The sequence below is a fragment of the Anabrus simplex genome, chromosome 7 (assembly GCF_040414725.1).
Source record: "Anabrus simplex isolate iqAnaSimp1 chromosome 7, ASM4041472v1, whole genome shotgun sequence".
Lineage (NCBI taxonomy): Eukaryota > Metazoa > Arthropoda > Insecta > Orthoptera > Tettigoniidae > Anabrus > Anabrus simplex.
This window is the reverse complement of record NC_090271.1, coordinates 106,059,049-106,065,682: the sequence shown is the minus strand read 5'-3', so window position 1 is coordinate 106,065,682 and position 6,634 is coordinate 106,059,049. Positions and strand designations below refer to the sequence as shown.

The window sequence follows — 6,634 nt, the reverse complement described above, 5'->3', positions numbered from 1 at the left end:
ACACCCTTCTACTCAGTTGACCTCCCAAGACTCAGTGGACCCGTTCCAGTCCTCGTAACGCTTCTCAAATTTCATGGCAGAGCAGGGAATTGAACCCGGGCCTCCAGGGGTGGCAGCTAATCACACTAACCACTACACCACAAAAGCAAATATAATTAAACCTGCTGATTATTTATTTTAATCTGTCAAAGTTTATACTAACCTCACACAGCTGCGAATGTTCTGTGGGCTGCCACATATCAGGTCAGCAATTTTGAACCCATTTTGACCACCTGTTCTTATGTTTCGGGAATATAAATAACCTGGTCCCTTTACATGAATGACTTGTTCAATTTGTTGCAACGCAATAACCCATGACAACTTAATCTCACTGCATTGTATAACGCACAGTGGAGGCCTTTGGTCCTAATATGGCCACTGCTGCAAAGAATTCTGGGAGCGTGACTAGACCTGTGTATATAGACATTGCGCAGCGGTAGGTACAGTATCCACTGCAAGGCGAGATCTTTCTTCTTTGGACCTAAGTCGTCTTTCATCAGAGATGCAACTAGAGTGCAAATGGATCACTTTCCAAAAATTTTCGCCCCTGTTGCCACATGCGACACGACGTACTCGTACTGATATGAACATTCTCGGCGACACATATCGTGGCACTTTTCTTCACCACGCTAGCTGTACTGTTTTCCGATAGAAGCTCGTAAACCGCTTTCCGTTCACTGTCCATAAGTTTCTTTGTAACCCCTTGTGCTCACTACCAATAGTTGTGTTCCCGGAATATAAATGGCTGTTCTTTTTCAAACTTAATCATTGTACCATGCTCAACTAACGATTCCCAGCGTGTCTTGCTACCCCAATTTGAATGCAGTGCCACACCGGTGAGTTGAAAACCAGCGCCCATTTTTGGCAACATTCTCGGCGGGGTGCGTTGCTCTTCGCGATAAGGTCACGTTATTGCTCTGCACAGCCGTGCACACTGACCTACGTACTGCGCTTCTCCACATGCGTGCGAATTCCAACCACCTCTTCTCTGTAAGTACTGTACCATAATGTAATACCATTTCGAAGTACCGGGAAGATATTGTGGAAGAGAGGGGTAATTTATTTATTACCTGTTGTCTATCGTGGTTAGTTTAGTAAGTGCGGAAGTGATGCCATCTAACGGAGCCGATTTCATGTCTAATAATGGTCTTGTGCTCGACATTCAGAGCAAGTCGTGCACCTTCAAGTTCTGTTAGTAACTGTAAGACTCCCCTTTTGAAATGTAATTCTGTATCATGTTCATCTGTTTCGCCTACCCAGATTGAGATATTGTTAGATTTTAAGCATCTACCTCAGGAACAGGCTGAAAGTAATAGAAGGTCGTGTCAGTCCTTTCCTGATGTATTTTCAGATACACTTGGCGTCACTGACCTTATTGAATATAAGATTGAGCTAACTGATTCTATTCCAGTTAGGTTTCCGCCTTATAAGCTGTACACACCCAAAATGAAGGCTCTTAAGGAAATCATCGATCAGATGTTAAGGGATGGTATAATTCGACTTTCTAAGTCGGCGTATTCATCGCCCATTGTTCTCGTGCCGAAACCCCAAGGTGGCTTCAGGACTGTGATTGATTACATGGCTTTGAACCGTAAGGTGGTGTTACAATCTGTGTCCTTCTTGCTTTTCATGGTTTCGAAAGGCCAAGTTCTTCACCATCATTGATCTCAATCAGGTATATAACCAGATACCTCTAGCAGAAGAATCGAAATATCTAACGGCTTTCGCCATGGATTCGAACTTGTATGAATAAAACAGTGTGCCTTTCGTGCTCCCTACGGGTCCAGCTGTTCTAACTATACTGCTAGATAGGGTCTTCTCTCACATCAAATTCGAATATCTGTTTCATTACCTCGATGATGTCGTAGTGTTTTCAGAGACCTTTGAAGAACATTTAGATTATCTGAAGGAGGTCCTCAATCGCCTTAGGAAGGCTGGGTTGACTGTCAAACTATCTAAGGTAGCTTTTGATAAGAATTCTATGTCGTTCTTAGGGCATATTGTGTCGCCCGATGGTGTTTCTATTGACCATTCCAGAACACAGGCTATCCGTGATTTCAAGCCTCCTAAGGACATCAAAGGCATTGCCAGGTTCATAGGTATGGTGAATTTCTTCAGAGAGTTTATTCCTAACTTCGCTAATAGGGCGGTGCCCCTGAACCTACGGCGGAGGAAAGACGTCAAATTTGAATGGGGGCCGTCGCAGCAAGCCGCTTTTGAAGACCGGAAATTAGCTCTTTGTAACGCCCCTGTATTAGCCATGCCAGATTTCTCTAAGATATTCACTCCAAACGGATGCCTCTTCATCGGCTGTTGCCGCTATCCTTCTTCAGGAAACCGAACTCGGAAGGCGGCCCATCGCCTATGCTTCTTGGGACCGTATCGGCTTAAGAAGCCCAATATTCTATCTATGAACTCGAGGGTTTGGCAGTGTTGTTTGCCCCAGAGAAGATCCGCCTTTATCTGGAACACGTCAAATTTGAATTAGAGACGGATAACCAAGTCTTAAGTTGGGTATTACGTAGGCCTCGTCGTACTGGACGTATCTTACTTTGGGCTTATCAGGATCTCAGCATTCCAATTTGATGTGCGACACATTAGACGATCAGAAAATGTAATTGCTGATGGACTAAGACACATGTTTTCTCACGACGTGGAGACCACCGAACAGGAAGATAGTTCTTCTCTCCCCACGTCCATACCTTCGTGTATTAATGCTATTCTGACGGATGCCCCTATGTTATTTCGGGATATTGTGAAATATGAACTTGAAGATCCAGTGCTGCCTCCAACTATGGAAACTCTCTCTTCTGGGGAACATGTTTTCCCTTATGTACTGAGGAACGGGGTTTTGTGTTGCCCTTCGAGGCCCGATCAGAAGATGAAATTAGTGGTGCCATCTGTGCTTGTGCCCATATCTTCAAATACTATCATGAGACCCCATTAGGGGTAATTTAGGCATCTTCAAAACTCGGGAAAATATCAGAGGGATGTTTATTTGGAAGAGTATGGACGGTGAAATCCGAGAAATGGTTAAAGCTTGTAAATCTTGCTTGCTTAGTAAGCCCACATTGTCTACCAAGCTAGGGTTGTTATCATAGCATCAAGCATCTCGCCCCATGGAGCGTCTATATATAGACTACGTCGGACCTTTCCCCCAGTCAAAGGGGGACGGAAATAAATTCATTCTTGTATGTGTAGATGACTTCACTAGATTTTCATGGTATAAGCTGCCCACAGCTCAGTCTACAATTTCTTGTCTTAATACTATCCTTGCTTCCTTTGGTCCTTGTCAATATATTGTTTCCGATAATGCTAAGGCTTTCACACCTAACTTATTCCGAAAATTCTGTTTCGACCTGTCCATTTCACATGTAACAACTTCTGCTTATTATCCTCAACCATCTCTGGCTGAACGGGTTAATCGTGTTCTTCGATCGGCGTTGATAGCTTTTCATCATGAAGATCATTCCAGGTGGGATACTTCGTTGCATTTGTTATCGTTTGCCTTAAATTCGGCTGTTCATGAGTCCCACAAGTGCACTCCGGCAGCTCTCATGTGAACTCCTTCGTGCTAGGGATTGAGGCTTGCAATTGTTCCCCATGAACGAGGAATTCCCAGTAAGCGCGAGTCATAAGCTCGCGTTGATTACGTCCCTGCTCTTTGTACACACCGCCCGTCGCTACTACCGATTGAATAATTTAGTGAGGTCTTCGGACCGGTGCGCGGGATCTGCTTCGCGCAATTTATGATGTGTCTGGAAAGATGACCAAACTTGATTATTTAGAGGAAGTAAAAGTCGTAACAAGGTTTCCATAGGTGAAGCTGCGGAAGGTTCATTACCGAAATTGTTTTATCAAACACATTGCGAGAAGGAGGAATCGGACGGCCCCGCGCGGTCCTCTCCTCCGGCGAGGCTCCCTCGCGGAGCGAGACTCCTGCCAAGCCCGCCGTTGCGAGCTCAGGCGAGTCCTGTACGTACTCTGTAAGCGGCGGCTCCGTCCGTCGCCAACAGCGGAAGTGTCGCGGTCCGCGTGGCCGCGTCTCCTTCAATGCAGACGTTCGGCATTGGGTACCTACCTCCCTCGCTCAGTGGAGCGGAGATAACCAGAGGGGACCCGTCACGGCTTCGGCCCAGCGGACAGGTTTTAAATAAACGCAACGCCCATGCTCGAAACACTTCTTAGCTCTGTGACGAGAAACACATGAAAATGATTGCTTCTCCTCCACTCACCGTGAAGAGAACTATCGGAAAATGAAAAAAACCTGAACGGTGGATCACTCGGCTCGTGGGTTGATCAAGAACGCAGCAAATTGCGCGTCGACATGTGAACAGCAGGATACATGAACATCGACATTTCGAACGCACATTGTGGTCCATTGATTCCGTTCCCGGACCACGCCTGGCTGAGGGTCGGTTGCTAAAACTGAACGCGACATTGCGTTCGAAGGGTGGGAGCGTCGTGGTTCGTGCGGCCACGGCCACCGCCGCTTCTCCTGAAAAGAGCTTCACCCCGGTGGAGCTGGACCGGTCACCACTGAGAGTGTGTGAGACGGGAGTGTTGATCCGCGCAGCGTCTTTGTGTCTGGTGGAGCCGGTTCGCCGCCCTTGCCCCGCGACCAAGCTCGAACGTGTGTGCTGTGTGTGCAGCGACCGAACATTTTGTGCGACACGCACAAACCAAACACGACCTCAGAGCAGGTGAGACTACCCGCTGAATTAAGCATATTGTTAAGCGGAGGAAAAGAAACTAACAAGGATTCCCTTAGTAGCGGCGAGCGAACGGGGAAGAGCCCAGCACCGAATCTCGCAGGTTCACCCTGCCGAGAAATTTGGTGTTTGGGAGGGTCCACTTATCCCGGGAACCTGCGGCGAGTTCAAGTCCTTCTTGAATGGGGCCACGCTCCGCAGGGGGTGCCAGGCCCGTAGAGACCGCTGCGGCTTCCGGGAGGATCTCTCCTTAGAGTGGGGTTGCTTGAGAGTGCAGCCCTAAGTGGGTGGTAAACTCCATCGAAGGCTAAATACGACCACGAGACCGATAGCGAAAAAGTAGCGTGAGGGAAAGTTGAAAATAACTTTGAAGAGAGAGTTCAAGAGTACGTGAAACCGTTCGGGGGTAAACGTGAGAAACCCGAAAATACCTCAACCGGGGATATTCAAGCCTTATCCGCGCCTCTTCCCCTGCTTTGGCCAGATGGGTCCGTCCCCCTGCACGGAGGAATCCGTCGTCAGGGTGGTAACGGGTTTCTACTCGGCCGGGTAGTGGTGGGGAGGTCGATGGGCCGCACTTCTCCCCTTGTTGGACGTCGCGACCAGTTGCGTGTCGGTTTAAGGCCTGGGTGTGTAGCCTGTTCGTCCGCGTCGCAAGGCGTGTTCGTCGGACAGCCCCCTGGTGTTGCGCCCGACGGCTCGACGGTATCTGTGTGCGGAGTTGATTCGCCGCCCTTCGGGGCAGGCGTCCGGCCCCTGTGTTCAAGTTTGTTCCCAACACGCCGCTCTCTAATCTTTGGTCACTTAATGAAATATTGCCAGAGACAATAGATCCCGATAATATTAGAGATCTATGGAAAAAGTCTAAAAGTAACTTTAACGTCTCTCATGAAAAGGTTAGAGAGAGATATGATCGTGGACGGAGGCCCACCAACTTAAAAGTCGGAGATCAGGATATGATTAAAAATTTCGCACCTGCGGGCAAGCTTGCTCCCAGATTTCATGGGCCATGTATTATTTTGGATTTCTTAACCCCTGCCACTCTTTTGGTCAGCAACCCAGCCATGGAGAGGATATTTAGAGTTCACCCCTCTCAGGTGAAACCTGTATAATTTCCTTGTTTTATAACATAAGCCACTAAATATTGGCAGGTAAGAGAAAGTTGTTTTTCCTTTCTTGGTAACTGTCTGGAATCTTAAAATTTATTAGGTAACGTAATTGTAATATGGAGACCTTCCGCCCCGAGCATAAGAGAACCATTTTGTGTAAATACTTAGATTTGTACAACCTTCCCCTCTTATTAGGGTTTCCGTTTGTCCATGGCGTGGTGATCATTACCTAGTCCCATCTCCAAATCCATGCCAATTAAACACACACTCATGCTCTAAGCGACCCACCTCATCACTACCTGCAATATAAAAAAATAGTACTATCAATCTCCATCAAACAATCTCTGTCGCCGAGTAAATTACTGTTTCAGTGCCCCCTCAGACATCGGCAGCTGAGTTGTAACATCTAGCGAGCGATGCCGGCGTGGGGTAAAGGCCCACTCCACCCTGGTCCAGTCTCCTTCTGAACGGTGCACCGGAGCTCCATCTTTTCCGGCAACGGCTGAGGTGCGGTAACCCAACCGCCAATCCATCTTGGAACAGTACCTCTACATCTGGTCTGCGGCGACCATCACCATGGCTACCCCTATCATGTTAGCGGGAGAGGTGTATCTGAGGGTACTTGGGGTTCCGAGGGACTCCACCCGGATAGCGGCGGCGACGGCCGATCTTGCCGTCAACCTTGAACTAGGCATCACGGATTTAGACTACTTCGGGAAGACTTCAAGACTGGTTTACAAGATAATTTCTCTAGAATGAACTTTCAGCAAGAAA

The 6,634-nt window shown here is 47.8% G+C and overlaps 1 non-coding gene across 1 annotated transcript; it reads left to right on the top strand.

Annotated features, from left to right (window-relative positions):
• Positions 1-4,302: 4,302 nt before the first annotated feature.
• Positions 4,303-4,457, top strand: LOC136877855 (5.8S ribosomal RNA). Its single transcript, XR_010860804.2, has one exon. It is a non-coding gene; the product is annotated as a 5.8S ribosomal RNA (ribosomal RNA).
• The last annotated feature ends 2,177 nt before the right edge of the window (positions 4,458-6,634 follow it).